Raw genomic sequence first — 20551 nt, 5'->3', positions numbered from 1 at the left:
GTAACACAGAAGAGATCAAACTGAATAACCATAACTGCCATCGAAAATGAATCAGCTTTGCCCTTCTTAGGGGAGGAGAACAGGCAAGAAAAGCACCCCAAGAGCCCTCTACGAGCTTTGTCATGAGCATCAGCGAGGCTCATGATTTCCTTGATGCCCCGGTCCTTTGGGAGGTGTGCACTGAGGTAGGCCACTGGCTTGGCTTGAGCTCATCAGCCACCTCAAGTTCAGAGGTCAATTATGGTGTCTCTACCACCTCATGAGGAACACTAGGAGCCACGGTTAATGAAGAGGACTCTTCGACATCGTAGTTAATAGGTCTCATTCAATGAGATGAGCTGCAACCAGGCAACAGACTTGTATAACACACCAGTGCCCTGAAGGTGGAGAAGGTCAGAGGGAGAAGAAGAAGGTCCTCTAGTTTTGACAGACCTAAGTGCAATCAGCTTGCACATCAGACTCCTTCATAGTGAAATAAATTTCCAGAAATTTTATAAGTGTATTCTGTTAAAGTAACTGTCTGATTGGCAGCGCCTTGCCCGCACCTGATAGCCCCAGATGTAATTCCTGGTGAGGGTTGGCACCATGGGCCAAACCTGAATAAAATCTGGATTCTATTCTTGTTGAAAGCACAGCTAGCCAGTTATTGATAATCTTAAGAGAGAAAGATAATTCCACTAGGTCTTGTTAAATTGACTTGTGATGTCCCAATGGACATGTTTTCCTATCCTGGATGATTCACCCCAAGTCTGTAATGTTGTAAAGATGGTTTCTGTGGTAGTCTCTTTTAATCAGGGAACATGGGTGCTAAGGTTGCAGAAGGTACAAGTTTACAACTGTGAAAACTAGTCTCCCAGGAAAGAGTCTTCTATAGTTGGTAAATGTATTCTTAAATCTAACCTCAACCCCTTAGAAGATGGGCATGGGTCTGTTTTCCTCAGCTTCAGGTAGATACTGTAGGGTTGAATTAAGCCAAGAGAATTTTCCTTATCAAGAAGAAAATCCTTAGTGTGAAATAATTATCTAAATAACCTCTCATATGGTTAATGAGATATTACTAACCCCTGTCTACTCTCTAGGGGTTTTAATGGTCCCTTGGGTTGCCTTTTTTAAAAAGACAGGCTAATCATTGGGCTCTACTTTGCTTTTGGGTGTTTAAGAACATATGAGCTGGCAGGGCTGGCTCCTTTGCCCTTCCTTTACCACTTGTTCCATCTGTGTGAGAATGGGGCAAAGGCCTTGCTTGACCATGACTTTGCTTGAACATATGGAGGGAGTTTTTCATCTGTATTGATCTTCCTCTTTATAGATTGGGCACTGGTTAGAGATCCCCACCCCCATCCCCAGGGAAGTCTCTGTAGTCTCCTTGAACAAGAGAACAGATGGCTTCCCACATGTACAGAACATTTTGGGAGATGTTCCATAGTCCCCTTGGACCTAGTTGACCTTGCAGGGCCGAGAGCAAAATACTGTCTGTCCCTCTTCTCCTTGCCCACATTAATGTAGCCTCCAGGTATGGTTCTTAAGCACCCAGAAGGCCAGTCCTACCAGTCTGGTACTTTTAATTACTGTGTAATATTTAGATAAGGCTTGTTTAAAAACAAAATAAAACAAAAACAAAAAAAACCAAACACTTAAAACTTTGATCAGTAAGTTGGAAGCCGGTCCCTGCAATGGTTAAGAGGAGCAGCCCAATAACTCTACTGGTGTAAACAGGAGATTGACATCAACAAATTGGACTGTTTGGCCTTAAAATGTTAAGACCGTGGGCTGGAGAGATGCTGCCACAGTTAAGAACAAAGGTTTGATTCCCAGCAACCATATGGCAGGACTGTGATTCTAGTCCCTGAGGCTCTAATGTCGTTCCCTTCTGGTCTCTTTGGGTACTGCATGCATGTGGTACACAGACATACAGGCAAAATACCCACATATGTAAAATAAAAAGAAAACTTAACTTTAAAAGGAATTTGTTTTATTTTTAATACATAATTTATTTTTATATTAATTGGTGTTTTGCCTGCATGTATGTCTGTGTGAGGGTGTTGGATCCCTTGGAACTGGAGTTATAGACAGCTGTGAACTGCCATGTGGGTTCTGAGAATTGAACCTGGGTCCTCTGGAAGAGCAGCCTGTGCTCTTAACCACTGAGCTATCTCTCCAGTCCTGTAGAATTTAATACAATGTACATAGGTCGTCTCCAAATCTCATCCTTTACCTTCCTTAAGCCACCTACTCAGGCCTTCAACACCTTCAAACCTGAATAAATATTGCAGTTCCTCTTTCCTTTCCGAAAGCACCCAGCCATACTGTTTTCTCACCATTTCCTGGTTTTTGTTTTTGTTTTTATCCTCATCAGTAGTCTCCCCATCCCGTCACTTCTTCCTTTGCCTTTACTTTTACTCACTTCTGTGTTCCTGACTCTGGTCTGTCCTCAGCCCTCTCCTCTCCTCTTCCTACCCTCATCCCTCCTTCCTTTCCCCTCAGCTTTTGTTTTCTCTTAACTAGCAGAACAGAACTTCCCCTCCCTGGTAGTGCATTTGGTGAAGGTATTTCAAAGTCTTCCAGGACATAAGGGACTATGCACAATGATCTTGGCTGCAGTCCTTCAAATGAAAGACAGAACAGTACATCATCCAAGGCAGGATCTGGGTCAGGAGGGCATAGGGTAGTGGACCACAAGTCAAGAAAGACCAAAGCCTCATTGATTAGCTGGAGGTCTTGCCCTAACCTCCATTTTATTCATTCATGTCTTAGTCACTTCTTGGTTTGCTTGTTTGTTTTTCAGGACTGGATTTCTCTTTATAGCCCTGGCTGTCCTGGAACTCACTTTGTAGACCAGGCTGGCCTCGAACTCAGAAATCCGCCTGCCTCTGCCTCCCAAATTCTGGGATTAAAGGTGTGCACCACCACACCTGGCTAGTGCCTAACTTTCTTAGTAATTTTTAATTGCTGTAACAAAACATGATCAAAGCAACTTAGAAAGTGTTTTATTTGAGTCTCATGGTTTCAGAGGTTAGGGTGCATGAACATCAAGGTGGGAAGCATGGTGGCAGGTGGGCACACAGGTGGGTGGGCAGTAGGCTGGCAGGCGCTGCACTGGAGGCAGAGAGAACGGGAAATGGCGAGGGCTTTGAAACCTCATAAGCCCATCCCCAGTGACACACCTCCTCGAACAAGGCCACACCTCCTAATCCTTCTCAAATAGTTCCACCAACTGGAGACCAAGTATTTGAATGCTTATAGAGGCTGTTCTCATTCAAGCTACCACATTCTGCTTTATGGCTCCCATATTGTCTTAGCCATATTATAATGCAAAATGTATTTAGTCCAACTTCAAAAATCTCCATAGCCTTTTTATAGTCTCAACACCGTTTAAAAGTCCAATAGTCTCTTCTGAAACTCAAAGCGATTGTAACCCCTACCACCACCATTAAAGAAAAGAGAAGAAAATAAAATAAAATTATATGCTCCCAAAATACAATGGCACAGGTTATATATTACCATTCGAAATGAAGGAAAGGGGGTACAGTGTGGAAGTAATGGACCCAGCAAAACCAAAACCCAGCAAGGCAAAGATGACTCTCTGTGCATGTTATCTGCCCTTACTTGCTTTCAAGGGTCTGCCTCATAGGGATCTGACTCCAAATCTTGTTGGTGCATGTCTGATGTCAAATAGCTTTCCCCATACATCTTTGCTGACTGCAACACACTTCCCTCTCTTGGGCTGATTATACTCCCTGTCTGCAGCTCTCTTTGGCAGACATTTCACAATTCTGGGATCTCCATCATCTTCGGGTCTCTAATGCAAGGCAATCTTTGCTCTCACTGCTTCCCAAAAGAGTCTCTCCATGTGGGGACTCCCCTGCCACAAGCTTGGCTTCCGTGGCTTTTCTTAACCTTCACAACCCCTTTACTAGCGCATCACTCTTGACTCCAAAGTCACAACCACATGGCCAGGGCTCCAATGTTCTGCTCCCTGGTTGGGATGGATACTGCCTTTTCCTTGAATTACATTTGGAAACATTTTGATTTGTCTTTGCTTTTTTTAGGAACAGGAAACTCCTTAGGCCTTTCCCTTTCACAAGTTGCAGGATGAGGTGGACAGGCTCTTGACTTGAGGGCCTGTGCCCTTTACTGTGGTTTGCTTCCAATCTCTCTCTCTCTCTCTCTCTCTCTCTCTCTCTCTCTCTCTCTCTCTCTCTCTCTCTCTCAGCACAGGCCTTAGCTACAGCATTAAATTACCTGGTGCTCTTTCTCCTTGTCAAACTGTACATTTTTTAAAATTTCTTTTTGCCCCGCATTAGAGTCACCATAATAATAGAGTAACAAAGTCAATATTAGGCTGTCTTAAGATCTCCTCTGGCAACAAAATGATTCTAAAACTTTTCAATTTAGCCTCAGGAAGATTCTTGGGAGAAAGGCAAAGAGAAGACACAGTCTTTGCCAAAATATCACAAGAATGGTTTCCAGCCCAGTTACTAGTATTATTCCCCCCTGACCTCATGAGCTAGCCCACCCATGGTCCATGTTGCTCTCAGCACTGTGGCCTTCCAAGCTCCTATTAGGTTGATCCATTAAACCCCACTCAGACCATTCAACCACTTTCTCCATACAAAGTTCTGAAGTCTTCCACATTCCTCAGGAAAAAAAACAAAAGGTCGTGTCTGTCACAGCAATAGCCCACTTCTTAGTACCAACTTCTGTCTTAGTTACTTTTCGATTACTGTAACAAAACAACATGGCAAAGCAGTTTATAAAGCAAAGAATTTACCTTGAGTTACAAAATATTAGAGTCCATGACCATCATGGCAAACAGCATGGCAACTGCCAGGCAGGCCGTGTCGTTGAAGCAGTAGCTGAGATCTTACATTTGGTTCTGTTGTGAATCATGTTCACCTTAAGGCTGGGGAGGAGAGACTGAGTCCAGATACCGTGTGATCTCAAGGTTTATTCACTACAGCGACAAGAACCAATCCATATCACACGCATGCAGTACCTGACTCAGAAGCAAACAGCAGAGAGGCTCGCAGGCAAGGCTTGAGATCTGTCAGTCAGTCAGGGTGTCTCAGGCGGCTGTTCAGAGAGCAACGTCATGATGGTTTCCACTGTCACAGCATCAAGGTGCTCTGACTGCTGGCTGTGAAGCTCTGTTTTTATTCGCTTGCAAGGGAGTAGTCACACTCTAACCAGCCATACTCTAGCATTATATCATTTCAGCATTACATCATGGATTGTTACTTCCTTCTTATCTACTAAACACAGCTGACTGCTCATCTATGTAACATCCAACTCTTATCTACTACGTGCTCACTAACTTCATTGCTGTAACATCCAACTGGGGTCTTGATCTTACTTCTTATTTACATGCACTCTACAAATTCACAAGTACAAGACAGAGAGAGCAAACTGGAAATGGCAAGGGCTTTTGAAACTTTAAAGTTTGCCACCAGTGACACACCTCTTCCAAAATGACTGTGCCCTCCAATGCTTCCCAAATAGTTCCATTAACTGGGGACCAAGTATTTAAAGGTATGTCTATAGGGGCCATTCTCATTCAAACTACCACACATCCCTCTGAAGTCCCCTCACGTTGCAGGAAATATTAAAAAGAAACTGGCACGTTCCCATGCTTGAGCCGGCAACTCTCTGGCCAGGCAGCCTGGCTGGCCGTGCACTAGTAGGAAATGGCCAACCTGTTTATATCTTGTGGAGACTGACTCAGAGCTACAGAATCTCTCCACCCAGCTCACTAGGTTCCCACTGGCGGGTCGTTACCATGCCAACTCTGTGCTTCAAATCCCCCAAATCTGAGGTGCACCTCAGGCAAACCCACTCTTTGCCACTGTACCTTTCTCTCTTGAACCCGGTCAAGCCACCTCGTGAAGGAAAACACAACACAAACTTAGTTCAGAAACAACAGTAACTCAAGTGCTGGATGCAACAACTAAAATCCTAATGTTATAAACCTTATTAAATCTAAATCCCCTGGTGGCGAATCCTGACAGATCCACCATTGAAACAGGGAGACACTAGTTGCTGTATCTTATCCTCACACCATCTCTGTCCAAAAGGACTCTCTCCCACCAGCTTCCTCTCTTTCCCTTATTCAACCCTGAAGTCCTACCTACTCGCCCAGTGATTGACTTCTTTATTCATTAGGGGTTTGGTTCACAAGAAGTCACCTGAGTTTGTGACTCACTCTTTGTCCTCAACCCCTCCCAGGTGAGCAGAATTAGCATCAAAATACAGACAGCACCAGGCCCATCCACAACACCCACATACAGTTTTAGGGGCTGGAATATTCTCTCAATCTCTGCCTTTTAAGAACCAGAATAATAGGCTTTAGTCCCCTTCTTGTCTCTGTTTTGAGTGGGTGCTGTTCTTGACTGGGAAAATACATAGTATTCTTAAGATGTTATCAGGGCTGGTAAAGCAGTTGTGGCCCAGCCTGAAGTTTCCCAATCTGTTCATCATCATTCTCCACCAGAAGTAAACATGAGTTCTCGTTTATGTGAGGAACCAACTATAACTGGCGTTGGGAGAGAATATGTATGCCCAAAAGTGGGAACAGTCTCGGGTACTATTGGAAAAGGATGAGGACCCATTCCCATTTTTAGGCAAGAGAAAGCATTTTTGGAGTTGGCCAAATACTCCTCAAAAGGTTGGGATGAGGCTAGGCATTGAGCCAGGAAAAAAAAAAGATAATATTGCAAGATGCCATATCTACAAAGAAGTTGACCATGTGTACAGTCCTGGTTATAAGGATGCCCAGAACTCTACAAGTTGGTCTGCTATGATGGGAGCTTGGAGAGGTACCTTGGTGCCTGCCAGTGTTCAAATGAGGGATGTGATCTTGGGCCATTGGAGTTCTTGAGACCTTTCTCGTGATTTCCTCTACAATTAAAACAGGTTTGGGCAAGGGTCAGAACATTTTCCTCATAGCTTTTTCCTTTTGAGGGGCAACCCTTCCTTACCAGTATCCCAGCTATCCACAGAGAAAAAAAAATCCCCAGAACAGCTGTTAGTACCAGGACACTCCAAGCTCTGGCCTAACAATGTGACCCTTGACCTGTGTGGCCAGGCCAATGACCCTCAATCCCACAATCCACTTGGCTCACTTCCCACCCTCACTGGTGTGACGTCATTTTCTGTATAAATTAAGAGATCTCCCCTCCTCTTTCTCTTTTTCTTCTCTTTCTTCTCTCTCTCCCCTCCTCTTTTTCCTCTTCTCTGCCATCTACCTGCTTCGCCGCCCCTCTAATTATGCATAATAAACCTCTCTCACATGGAACTACCTTGGCCTGGTCTGCTGTTTGGTTTATCTGCCCAAAATACATATATTAATATTGTTTGATATTAATACATCATTATGCCACCTAGTTTTTAAGTTAACTGGACACTGTCTAGAGTTGTTTGGGAAGAGAGAGCGAGGCTGGCCTGAAGACAAATCTCTAGTGTATTTTTTAATTTTAATTGATGTGGAAGGACCTTGTTCCTTGGGAGCACTGCCACCCCTGGGATATTGGTCTTGGATGCTATAGGAAAGCACACTGAACAAGCCAGGAGGTATAAGCTAATAGAAGCACTCACTCCCCCATGGTCTTTGCATCAGCTCCTGCTTCTAGGTTCCTGTCCTGTTTGAGTTCCTGTCCTGACTTTCCTCAATAATGGAATGTGACCTGGAAGTTGTAAGGTGAAAATACATCCTTTCCTCTTCCAATTGTTTATGGTCAGGATGTTTTACCACAGCACTAAAAATCCTAATAAAACAGGTGGCTATTTCTCATTGTCCCCCAGGGAGGCCTTGAAACCAGGCTCTTTGGAAAAACAAAAAGACAAAACAAAGAACAACAAACCCAAACAGACTCCTTTGCTTGGGGTGTGGGGAATCTAGTGCTTGCCAGGCAGCCCAGTAGAAATAGCTAAAGAATCCTGGGATTTGTTTGTCCCATTTGCAGTGATGGAGGAAGAAAGACAGAGAAGTCCTGGGTAGAAATTGTCCTTTCCCCACCCACATTCCCTAGTGAGCCTATCTGGAGTGGCAGCTCCAGCCTACAACAGGGAACAGCTAGTGCAGGAAAAGGCCAAGCCGAGTAGTAGGGCCTCCAGAGCTATCGAGGCTCTGCTCCTATCTGCTTTCCTTCCTTTTCTACCCAGGAGGCTCCTGCCCACAGGCCTCGGGTCCCTACCCCCCTATAGTTCCTCCAATATCTCTGATAGTATCATGCCTCAAAACAGTAGATTTGTTATTGGATTGCTCCTAGAAAGGGAGCAAGATTTTGTCTGAAAAAGAAATGTCAGTTAGGGAAAAGAAATGCTGTGCTGGTTAATTTCCACTGTCAAGCTAGAGATGTATGGGAAGAGGGAGCCCGAGTTGAGGAAAGGGCTCCATTATATTGGCCTCTAGGCAAATCTGTGGGGCCTGATTGCTGACTGATGTGCGGGGGGGGGGGGGGGGGGTCCAGCCTACTGTAGGCAATGCTGCCTCTCAGCATGTGGTCCTGAGTTGTGTTTAAAAAAAAAAATCAACTAAGCCTCAGAAGAAAGCCAGTAAGAAGCCTTTATCCATGGCCTCTGTGTTTACGTCTCCGGGTTCCTGCCGCGACTTTCTGCACTGATGGATTGTTAAGCTGTAAAGGTAAAAGAAGCCCCATCCTCTCCCAAGTTGCTTTTTGTCATGGTGTTTATCATAGCACTAGAAAGCAAGCTAGACCAGGCCGGGTGGAGCACACCTTAAATCCCAGCACTTGGGAGGCAGAGGCAGGCAGATTTCTGAGTTTGAGGCCAGCCTGGTCTACAGAGTGAGCTCCAGGACAGGCACAGTTACACAGAGAAACCCTGATCCTCGGGAAGAGCAGTCAGTGCTCTTCACCACTGGGCTCTCTCCTTCGTCCCAACTACAGTCTTAACCAGTCTTTGCAGACACAGCTTCTCCTCTGGAATTCTTGTCCATACTCCCAAGTAACTAACTTTTGTCAGCTATCTTCTGTCTGCTCCCCAGTATCTAGCACATGGTATGTGATTTAGTGTTTTAGGTTTAATATTTATATCTTATGTCTTAAAAAGTTAATGTGGATATGACTTACGATCAGTCCGAAGCTCATAAAACACTTGTCAGGTGGGCAGTGGTAGAGCATACCTTTAATCACAGCACTAGGGAAACAGAAGCTGGTGGATCTCTGAGTTTGAGGCCAGGCTAGTCTTCTGCTTGAGTTCCAGGACAGCCAAGGCTACAAAGAAACCCTGTCTCAAAATAAAATAAAAAATAAAATAAAATAAAGAAGAAGAAAAAAGGAAGAGGAGGAAGGAGGAAAAGAGGAAACTAGACAAACATTCCTATTCCCAGGGACCATCAGACACAATGAGTCTCTGGAAAATCCTGTAAGTAGATGACAGAACACGATCAGCTACACTAAGGACAGTGCATGCCTTGAGCCTTAATTCTTTTGGTACTGAAAAGTAGTAAGGTTGATAAAGCAGGTGATGGCTGAATGAATATACCAAGAGAAAATGGAACATCAGGAGCCTGGACAGGGCCCTAGAAAATGTTCAACTAAAGGGTATACATCTCTCTTGGATCTTTCCTGCCCAGACTTCCATTAAAAAAAAGTCACCCAAATGTTCAAGTGGATTGGGCATTTTAGTGTTAGAATAAAAGCGCTCCACATGGAGGGTGGGTGGGTGGGTGGGTGGCCTTTTCCTTAATAAAGGCAAGCAATGAGTCTTAGGAGTGGTGCTATGATCTTGCCCCTGGTTTAAATCTATTTAGCTGTATGAGGTCAGAGCTTTTAATCTCCAAAGATGGATCCCTTACTCTCCCTAGTCTCCAAAGAAAATAAAGAGGGGCAGACTGGAACTGGAAGTTGGCTGGACTGATTACGATGGAGGGAATGTCCCTCCTTTTGTGAGGTTGCTTGGGATACCAGACAATCATGACCATCACTGAATTGTCTTGACATTTTAAGTCAGGCACATGAACCTTGAGGTCTTCAAATCCCAGGAGAATAACGAATACTGTGGTGGCTATGGTCACCTGACCTTCGAGTGTGGGCCTCGAGAGACCAACGAGGCAGAGAATTCTGGACTATTCCCAGGACACTGCTTGACAATACCCTCTCCACATGGTGTCCATCCATCCAGGCCTCGCCTTATGCCTTGCTCCTCATTTCTATAGCCCTGAACCTCTGAAGCTCTGCAGGGCCTGCCTCTGACACTTGGCTCTGAGTTCTCTGTAGTTCACCATCTGGGTTCCTAGCATCTTTCTTAACCCACTAGAGACTGTGTAGAACCTTCATTGGCTTAAAAGTCATCTTTTTAGGTTCATTCCTGCTTATGGCAAACCTCTGTTTCTCCAGGGTTAGGCTATGCTACATCTGTAACCTTACTACCAATGGCTTTGTACTGCTGGCTGCAGGAATGGTAGTCATGTCTTTGTTTCAGAACTTAACATCCATCTTGCGACCATAGCTTTGTTTCAAAAGGGTTGTTAATGCTGCCTTGTTATAACTACCTGTTACAACAACCCTGCAATCATGTTGTTTTGTTTCAGGAGGTCGTTATGGCTAACTTGTTCTGCTCCTGTAACCTGGTACCTGTTTTGCTCAACAAATCCACTATTTGGAAACCCCCTACCCCTGAGCTATACAAACCCTGTCTTCTGAATCACATCCAAGGCTGACTTTGGGGAGAGGCAGCCAGTGGGCATGAATTTAAAGTTTTGCTTGAATTAATTGCTTGCTTACTTACTTGCTTTACTTTGCCCATGATCATTTGGGTAGATAGTCTTTTTCTTCCCATCTTTGGGATTAGCAACTTCACCTCCATCAGCTCTCTTCCTCTGCCTCCAACAAGGCATCTTTAAACTCCTTAAACACTGCTTCAGGATTTATAAAAACCTTATCATTGTGTAGCATGTGTGCATGCGTGTGTACATGTGTGTGTTTCACAGTCTGATGTATGACCTGGAAGTTAATAATGAGAATAAAAGAACCTGCTTGCTTTCACCAACCATCAAAGGAAACCAGGAGTACTCGGCAAATTACAGTTAACAAAACAAACATAAAAAATTTTACTCTTATTCAATAAATTCTACTTTGTTGACCAATATAAATGTGTCCATCCATATTTCTGGCAGAAGAGGCTCATGATAAGAGCCTGTGGAACATTCAGTCTGCCTAAAGCCACTCAGTATACCAAAACCCCGGGGGAGTCTAGAAGAGAAGCCTGGACCTCATCCATTGAGGTTCACCCATGTTAGCCCCAACCCTTGCATTGTGCAGGAAAGCTCCCCTTTATGACCCCAGCTCAGTTTCTGGATGAGGATGCCAGCAAAACCCCAGTCAGCACCATGGACAGAGCTGCACAGTGCGTTACCACCATGACATAGCATTTTTCTGTTAGCCAGGGTGGAAAATGAGAATAGTGAAAGTAATTTTACAACCCAGTATGTCCAAAATATCTCCCCATGTATGAAGTATTTCAGAGAATGACCAGATGAGTCCTGTGGCCAATGAGAGCAGAGAAAAGAGGGACTGTCTGGGCTTATCTGCTGGCCTACCTGCCCTGGGGCTCTGTCTGAGGAGGTTGGGCTTGGCCCTGGGAACCCAATTTGATGCAGCTCAAGATTCATAGGTAGAAGAAAGCTTCCTCGGAACAGTCTGTGGTCCCTAGAGCTGGCCAAGCTGGGGGAGGCAGGGGAAGGAAGATTGCAGCCTTAAAGCCCAACCCTGAGGCTCTCCTTCAGCCTACACAGCTCTTTGGGACTCCAGGCTTGGAGCTTCCCAGCTCCCTGTGGGTGGAAGCACTGACAGGCGTAGGCTGCTGTTAGCGGGAGAATTGCTCCAGGCATACACAAAGTGCTGGCTGTCCAGGTCCCCTACACTCACCTGTAGGTGGCCACAGACTGTAGGAGAGAGGGGAGGGGTGAGAGCAAGCATTGTGAGATGGGGAACAACATAGAGCAGGAAGATCCACAGGAACCATCCTTATGTTCCCAAGTCAGGTCACATGTACTTCCCTCTGCTTTGATGGTCCATCCCTGAGTTCAAGGTTAGTCGAAGGGCAGATAATGCCGGAGCTGAAGTGTCTGTGACCAGGACCCAGGATGGTGAGGAGTGTCTGAGAGGGAGGGTGACGGTGAGGTCTTGTATCCTGGCTGGGGAATGATGCATGTTTTACAAGAGATTTCTAATCCCTCCTCCCAATGATTCCAACCACAGATCTCCCAGGGTCCTTTCTTCAACCCAAAGCTCCCAATCACACACACACACACACACACACACCTGCCAGGGTCTGAAGCCTATCCAACAGGGATAGTGTGGTTACTCTCGCTTGGTTCCCATAGCAATGCCTTAGAGGGTGGGGGAGGGGCAGAGGTGGAAACACAGAGAAGGTAAATAAAGAGCAACAGCTTCAAAACTGAGCAGCTGGGAGCAGCCAAGAGATCAGCTCCCATCACTGAGGCTGCAGTCTGATAAGCAGCTCTGTCCTGTTTCCATCCTATTGCAGGCTCATGTGCCGCTCTTGCAGACCCAAACCCCGAGTCTCTGAGATCCCAGCTGTGTCCTGGGGCTCACTCTAAATAGGACACAAGTGGTTTCCCTTGCTGTCCAGTATGCTCCAGAACAGCCACAGCCACTGCTCTCTAACATCTCCCCAAGGCAGTCCATGAAGTGCTGTCCACATGTGCAATGCCTCTCTCTGACCTGTATGTCAGCCCAGCAGGAGCAGCCAACAGGACCTGACACCATCATGGCCTTATTGACAGGTAAGGACACTGAGGGGCTTTGTGGCCACAGTGAAGAGGGAGAAGGGCCTGCTCTACTCTACTGAGGCTGAGGCAGAAATATTTGTCTCACAGTTCTATGGGCCAGAGATCATCCCTGGGTGTCACGGCTATTGTTTAGAATGTGCTGTGGATAGCCTTGGGCAGGCTCTAGGGCTACCACAACTCAGGGCTCTCGGCATGCCTCTGGTCTTTGAAGGCAGCCACAGCAGTGAAGACAGCCACAGCAGTGAGTCTTTGCTGGGATCGTTCTGACCATTGTCTGCCCTCCTCTCAGCTCTCCATCTGTCTCCCTCTGGTAACTTGTGAGGACACTAGACCCACCTTCATCTCAAGATCAACAACAAGGCTGTTTGTCGCTGCTGGCGTAAACTGACAAGAAGGTGATGACATTCAGAGTCTTCTCACCACAGGGCTGACTGGTGGACCAGAGGTCTTGCCAAGTGGAGGAAGGGCAGCGGTTACAGTGGCAAGGTCATGTAATACAGATAACCATGACCTTGGGTTTGGCTGGTTGATCTGGCCCTCGATGCAAAGGTAGGCTGTGACAATGAGGGCTTGCCCGGGCTAGAAAGGTCTCCTGAAGGGAGAAGATCACACCAAATCTGTAGAGAATTCAGGATTGGGCAGAGGACTGGGGAGAGGTTAGCAAAGCAAGGCATGTCTAGCACAGCCGCTGGCATTCCAGCCCAAGATCTCAGGCGCCAGGGGAAGAACCATTCCAGCTGCTTCCCAGAAGGGGCAATAGGCTTTAGAGCAAGGGAGACTATGGCCCAACAACCTCACACAAGGCAGACATGAGGTCTTGTGGCCCCGAGCAGAAACTAGAGGCACAGGTAGGAGCTGGCTTCTGGCTAATTACTTCCCTCCTGTAGGTAGGAACCTTGCTTCATCCAGGGTCCTCCGTCCACCCATGCCTACAGGCAGCCCAAGGGAGACACACAGAATCCCCAGCCCACACCCCATCTGCTCTTATAGGAAAGCCCTATGCGGCAAGGGGTCTAGAGAGAATAAATCCCAATGAGGCTGCCTCACAGGTTCTGGGTGTAATGAGAGCCACAAGGCTTCTCTTACCATGGGTGGGACTCCAAGACATGCAAAGGTCTGGGTGAACCCCCAGCCTCTTGTACCATTCCAGAATCAGTGCTTGGCTCCTAGAAACCAAGTCTATTTCCATGACTATGGAAAGAATTGGGGACCAACCATCTCCAAAGCCTCCAACCTCCCTTGCCAGGAGGTGTCAAAACCTCTTGGGAGGCTCTGCTGGCCTGTGTCAAGTGAGGGCAATGTGAACTGGACAGAATGGAGCCCCTGGTAGGAGGGAAAAGATAAAAATGGAAGAGGCTCTTGACCACTGTCACTGTCCCTGGCTCTGGCTCACAAGGGCACCATCTCCTCGTCCCCAGTTGCCCTGAGTGTTAAGAGAAAACTGGCATTTTCCAGAGGGACTGGACCAGGTGCCAGGGCCAAGCAGACAAGATAATTACAGGGGCTAACAGTGACTAAAAATAGATCCCTTTGCAGCCATGCTCCTGACAGGAAAGACACCAGACTGCCTTAAGCCTGAGCCTTAACTGACTCTGAGTTCTAAAAGGAGGTTCACCTGTGGCCCAATCCACTTCTGGGAGCTGTTGGACAGGGAGAGTAGTGGTCTTGGGGCTGATGTACAAAGCGTTCTGTCCTCAAGACAACAGCAAACAAATGCCAAGACAGAAGGAATGTCCACAGTGCAGCCCAGAAACCTTGTGGGGAAGCAGGTCTTCATGAAGAGATGTGAGGACCTGGCTCCAGAGGATCTGCTGGAGTTTACAGACACAGATTCCCCCGTGGTCCCTGCCTGGCATCATCCTAACAGAGACACATACCTTTGAGGAAGGGAGGATATATTCACTTCTGGTAGATGTTGTCCTTAGGCAATAGCTGCCAGGCAAGACTTGCTCTCCCTTGGTACTTACTTACACAGCCCACTATGGTCCTAACACATTGTTACAGGGCCAGGGCTTAGCATGGGCTTGGAGTGGGGTATAGAACCAGCCACTGAGAGGACACACTCACCTGCCACCTGCCACCTGCCCCTGCCTCTTTAGAGCCGTGCCTCTGGAAAGAGGACCCATCAAAGTAAAGGCACAGTGTTGATGAGACCCCGGGCAGACAGAGATGACCAGCACAAAGCAACTGGTGAGAACCAGGCAGGATTGGGGAGTGGGATGGCCCCTTTGTGGAATGAGGGAGGTGTCTACACAATCTATGTGAGGGCAGAGGACCTGGGAGGCTGGGCAAAAGTTAGGAAAAAAAGGTGGAGAGATGGAGGTAAAGGGAGACAAATAGGAAAAGACAGAGCCAGGGAAAGAAACAGTGGGAGAAAGAGGCAGGAACAGACACAGAGACAGAAACAGAAGCAAAGCCAAGGAGAAACAGGGTGATAAGGGAGATAAACAAAGAAATGAGGAGACAGACAAGGAGTCAGATATGGAGACAGACACAGGCAGAGAGAGACGGGGAGATAAGAGATGAAGATGCACAGGGAATAGTCACAGGGGGACAGGAGACAGCAGAGGGAGGCACAGAAAGGACACTGGAAATCCGTGATTGTGGGAACCACACTGGTCCCAGTCCCTTTCCCAAGTCTCTCTGCTGTCTGAATCCTGAAGAAAGGGAGGTCACCTAAGGCATGGTGGACAAGCTGAGGAAAGACAGACTCGGGGAGACTACATGGTTACCTGATGACTTCAGGTGTTTCTTGGGCCTCAAAGGCTGACTGACTGACACTCATGCTGAAAGATCTTTTCTTGCCTGGGGGGCAGTTTTATGTCTGAGTGGTCCTATAGAGCTCTGCATTTGCTGCAGTCTGGTGCAGATGGAAGTATCAGCATGGAAGGGTCCAGAAAAAAGGTCAGTTCAAGCTCTGGGCAATGGGTCTAACGCTGTGATAGAACAGGGCAGAGCTGCAGCCCTCTGCTGAGTGTCATCAGGATATTTAGACAACAATGGTCACCAGGTCCTGGGGATGGGGGAAGTTAGCATCTACAGAATGTAAGGACAGCAGCCCCAGAGGTTGGCAGAGGCAGCAGCCAAGGTCACACAGGTAATAGACTGTTGCCCACACTCCTGAGACTCCTGAAATGCACCTGATGAGAGGTCAGGTTGTCAGCCAGCTCTTCGTCCTGGTGTCCTTTATAGCCCAAAGTGAGGAGGTTTCATCTTCTGTGGTTGTCAACTTCATGTATCAGGTTTCAGAAAAGATCCTGCACCACCTGCCCAGGTGCAATCCTTTGGGGGCATAAACAGTTGCTCAGTTTGTGTTTTCTAACTTGCTGGCAGACAGAGGCAGTTTACTGTGTCAGCAAGATGTGGTACTAGCCCTTGAAATGGAGACACTGAAGTCTTAAGCCCTGTTTCATGAACAGAGAATATCCTGAGTGAGACACAGACAGAAGGCACTGCTCTTACCCAAGCAGCTAGCAGAGACAGACGTCCCCAGGGCATCTGTGACTATGGAGCATCCCTCAGAGTGGGAAGGCCTTGGAAGCGGACCGTGGAGCTCCCACCAGCTGGGAGCTTAGTGAGAGCAAGCACAATTATGTACACGCCCGTGTTGGTGTAGATCAGCCAGTTTCTAGAATGGCCATGATTTCTCTTCCTACACTCAGGCCAGGCTCTCCCTGTCAAGGTCTCTGGGGTGGCTTGGGTAAGCACTAGGGTTTCCTGTAGTGGTCTATGTGGGGGTCATGCTGGAGTAGGCCCAGAAGTGCAGTTGGCTTGGACTGTTATGGGGCAGGAGGGACAAGAGCTTTGAGGTAGGGCCTGAGGAAGGACAGACAGGAGGATGCCCTGCGATTGACTCCTTATCTCTCTTTGGCCTCAGTTTTCTCACCCACATCAGGAGGAGGCATTTTGGCTCTGGGAGTCACTCCATAGCCAAGCGGGAGCTTATGGACCAAGGATCCTGTCCTACATCTGATTCCTCCACATAGGGGCCCCCATACCCAAGTGGGTGCCTGGCCTTCTTCCCAGAGGAAACAGGCTAATGTATGCCACCCAGTGCCTTCAAAACTGGGGCATAAGCTGGGAGCTCTGACAGGCGTGGGAGAGCCCCTCAGGAGGAGATGGAGACAAACCGGAAGAGAGGAGGCAGCTGAGAGTCCTCATCTCCTCCTGTGGGAATGGGAGGTCAATGCGTGACCTGTGAGAGGTAGAAAGTAGCTGACTGGAAGAGGGAGTCCTGAATAGCCCATGGACAGGCTCCATAGGTGGTTGGAGTCAAGGGTTAGTGGGAACAAGAGGCAGGTTACCCCCAGGTAGAGCCCTGTCTTTGGCCCATCTGAACAGTTCTCTGACCCTCTGCAGATCCATTACAAACTCAGTCCCTGCCTCTTGCTCTGTCCCACACAAGAAGAAAAGTCAAGTGGACAAAAGGACACATAACTGGGACACTTGGGAGGTGGGGCCAGGTGATGAGGGTTCAGGAACAGGGACCCAACAAGCTTGTCGTTCTGAATGTGCCTTAGACCTGACATCAGAAGCAGCACTGTAGCTGGCCTCACTGCAATTTGAGCAAGCACTGTCCCCCAGCCTCATGTGGACATGTGGAGCAGAGGGAGGAGCCCTTGTGGGGTAACTGCAGCAAGTTCACATACATGTCCTCACTGAAGGGTTAGGTGGGTACCAGATCACCATGTGGGCAGTGGCAAGAAGCGCATTGCCCTTGAAAAAGGTATGTCTCCATGGTGAAGGGACAGGAGATATTCTGTGTGAGACGATGCTGGCCTGGGAGCGGGATGGTACCAGTCTAGATTTACTGCTTCCTGAGTTGGGCTGTCCAAGCTTGTGGAAGGCAAAACCCAAGACAGGACCATCTGAGAGGAAGGAATCCATATAGCAAGAAGACGAAGCCTTGAACTCTGGGGACAGACCTGACATAGAGGGCACATCGAAGTTAACTCTTTGAGGCAAGAGGAAACCTTTGGCCACTGGCTGTGACACTGCCCAAGACACAGAGTGTTTGCCATACCCCTAATGGTGGTAGACAGAAGCAACTTTGTTTTTAACAGGTCCTCCTGGGTAGGCCCCCAAAAGCCTATGGTCTTGCTCTGGATCCCCGTCAGAGGCTAAGACAGTGACACAGGAGGTCTTTGGGTACTCTTCCCTGTTCTCTGTGGCTCTGCTGATCTCATCCTGCGTCAGGGCATCTGGCCTTAGCTCCCCAAGGGAGGGGGAAGGAGAAATCGGGACAAAGGCAAGTCACATGGACAGACAAGTCCAGGCTAATACAGGCCATTGTCTCAGCAAATTATTTTTCATTCACTTTTCAAGCCTAGGGCAGATGGAACTTGCCTAAGCTGGGGAACAAATAATAGCTGTTGAAACGCAGGGAGAAGAAATACAATACACTTTGTGTTTGTTGGAGTCGGGGTAGGGTGACATAGGAACCCACTCTCTATTGACTATGGAAATAGACATGGAGATCATGCTGACAGCCCAGGTGACTGGAGAAGGAGCCTCTTTCTCCCCAGTGGAAGAGTGGGTTTCCTCAAGCCTGTGGGTGGCTGGTCACAGTAACACGGCTGTGTTAACGGCCTCCTCCACTGGTTTGTGGCAGTCCATTATGACCAGCCAGGGGATTGGTCTCTGAGAGTCCCCTTGGCCCTGCTTGAAGGGCACATAGACAGTCTGAAGTGGGGTGGTCTGTGTCTTTGTAGCCTCTGCTTCTCTTCACTGCCCCTGCCCCTGAGTCCCTGTCCCTGCCCTAGGTTCCCAGAGCCTTGTTGAATGAACCACAGAGACTATCCTTTCTTCTTGGAACCTCCTTGTCCTTTTGCCCTGGGCTCATTCTGAGGAAAGGAACGCCAGCTGTGCCCTGGCAAAGAAATGCCCACTGTGCCCTGTCAAGTTAGGCTGACAGGCATCAGCAAGACAGAAGGAAAGCTGTTGGCCACAGACAAATGGTCAACCTGGAGGCCTAGCCCTCCCCACTTCTCCTCTCTTTCCCCTCAGGCTACTTAACCCTCTCTTCTCTCCTATTCCTCCCACTCCATCCGCTATGGCATCCACTCACATAACTACTGGTCACCATCTTGTACTGATACCAACCTCCCACTATACCCACTGAGAGAAAGGCACCCCAAGACTCAGTGTGCCCTTGAGAAAGGAAGTGAGAACACTAAATCTGATCCTTAAGTGTGGTCTGTACCTTGAGGGCAGGATGTAGGTCACCTGGACTCCAGAAAGGCACAGCAGAGCAGGGAGCCAGGACTAGGTTGGACACAGTCTGGTGTATCTTGCCCAAGCTCTTGGGATGTCTTCCTGACTCCTCCCTACCTGGGACTCAGCCCTGTGTCCAGGGAAGCTGGGTTCATTCTCTTCATGCCCAGGGCATGTCTCTCTTACCTTGCTTGTCCATGTGAAAAGGTGTTCTTTACCTCTCCTACACTCAACATCTACAGAAGACAGAGGCCCCATACCTGCCTCTGTTCCTCTCTGAGCCTTGTCACAGCTGTGTCTCACGAAAGCCATCTTTTGTCCCATCATGGGGTGAAACAGACTTGATATCAGAGAAAGGTCATGCATGACCTTGGGATGCGACCAGAGTCCTGTCTGAACTAGATGTCCAGGCAGAGCCCAAGGGGCATCCTGGAGCCCCTGTCACCGGCCCAGCTCAGTACCAAACCTGAGACAAGCACAGGTCTATCCCTCAGTTCCCCTGCCCTACTGTGAGAGGACTTAGCGATCCATGGTACCCAATGTGTAGGTATAGCCAGGGCTGGTGAAGCACATGAAGCACACAGTGGGGGTGGGGGAGATGAGGAATTGAGAGTGGGCTGGGCCCTTGCACCTCTTGCTGCACCCCACGTGGGGACCTTTGCCGGTTTCCTTGGGTACAGAAACACAGAACCATGTCTCAAATTGCTGGTGTTCAGAAAGCCTGTCAATCACAGGGGCGACTTATTAAAAGGAAAACTGTGTCTGGTCCCAGGCTCCTGAGCACAATAGTGTGGGAGCAAGAGAAAGCGGCCTTTCTCTGCGGTGGCACCCGCCTCTGCCTCTGCCACTTTCCCTCCCTCTTGTCAGCAGTTTCAGTATGTAAAAGAAACAGAGGAGAGAAAGGGCAGAGGCAGCTTTTCATCTTCCCTGGCGCTTGCGGCTCCTGCTGGCCCTGCAGAGGGTGACGACACTTCCTGGCAGCAGGTGGCTCCCTCCTTTCCATCTGTAACCTGCCTCCCAGGCCTCTGCTCCGGGGCTGGAAGGCTTTATCCTCCCCTGGGCAGGTGCTGTGCTGCTTCCAGGCACCAGCAGGTGCAGCTCTTCCATGGCTGGGCTGGGCCTGGCTGATGCCATTCCTGGCTAGCCACGCTGGCCCGCTGAGGGCTCCAGAAAGCAGAACCCCAGCAGAGGGGGCGGTGGGCATGTGCAGGTGATCATGGCAGTTGTGATGACCTATTGGGTCACTGGACAATTCAAACACACCCTAATTCTTTGATGCTCCAAAGGTATAGTGAAAGTTCAGAATTGGGCTTGTGTGTGTGTGTGTGTGTGTGTGAGAGAGAGAGAGAGAGAGAGAGAGAGAGAGAGAGAGAGAGAGAGAGAGAGAGAGAGAGAGAGAGAGAAAGCGTGTGTGTGAGCATGTGTGTGTAGTGGTCGTGTAGTGGTCATCTGAAAATCCAATAGCAAAACTGAGGCTTCCAGGATAGCAAGATATGCTCTCCCATGGACACTAGAGTTCTAGCGGCCCATGTTCTTCATCAGACTAAGATAATGTGGCCTAGCACA

The sequence above is a fragment of the Mus caroli genome, unplaced genomic scaffold (genome assembly GCF_978045245.1).
Source record: "Mus caroli unplaced genomic scaffold, Mus_caroli_1 scaffold_16, whole genome shotgun sequence".
Taxonomy (NCBI): domain Eukaryota; kingdom Metazoa; phylum Chordata; class Mammalia; order Rodentia; family Muridae; genus Mus; species Mus caroli.
Note: the sequence above shows the minus strand (reverse complement) of the source record.